The sequence below is a fragment of the Bactrocera latifrons genome, unplaced genomic scaffold (assembly GCF_001853355.1).
Source record: "Bactrocera latifrons isolate USDA-ARS-PBARC rearing strain unplaced genomic scaffold, ASM185335v1 scaffold_153, whole genome shotgun sequence".
In the NCBI taxonomy this organism is placed as follows: domain Eukaryota; kingdom Metazoa; phylum Arthropoda; class Insecta; order Diptera; family Tephritidae; genus Bactrocera; species Bactrocera latifrons.
In genome coordinates this window covers 481,480-482,034 of record NW_017534997.1, presented here as the reverse complement: position 1 = coordinate 482,034, position 555 = coordinate 481,480, and positions in this window count along the sequence as shown.

Here is a 555-nt window from a genome sequence, read left to right as displayed (position 1 = left end):
AAAGATAAGACAAATTGTTCTCACTGTGTTGCTTGCCTCAACTGCTCACGCATACTTCTATAGTCACTCTCAAGCCGTCCAACAGCTGTACTAACTTATGGTAGAGGCAAGTGAAGTACCGAGTCCGCAGGGAAGGGAAAAAAGAAGCAAATATTTATAGAGTAAGAAAAAACTAGTAGTGATATTTATTCTGATAAAATAAAAATAAACATATGTATCTATGTATGATATATTATTTCACTAAAATTTAATGAATAATGTTTGAAAGCTTGCAGCTGGTGTTCTCTATTATTAACGAATAAGTTGTTTCTTGTTTACTTCGGAAACTACTTAAAAGCAATTAAAAGCTTACTGATAGGTCACAAGTGCCACCTGCCAAATACCGTTATATCAATATGTTTTTCATACTCTCGCAACATGTTGCATGGAGTAAAATAGTTTTGTTGAATTAAACAATTGTTTTTTTAAGCAAATTTAAGATGGATGAAATTTAACTAGAAACACGTCCACGCCACAAATCACAATTTTATTTTCCATACGGTTCGTATACCTTAC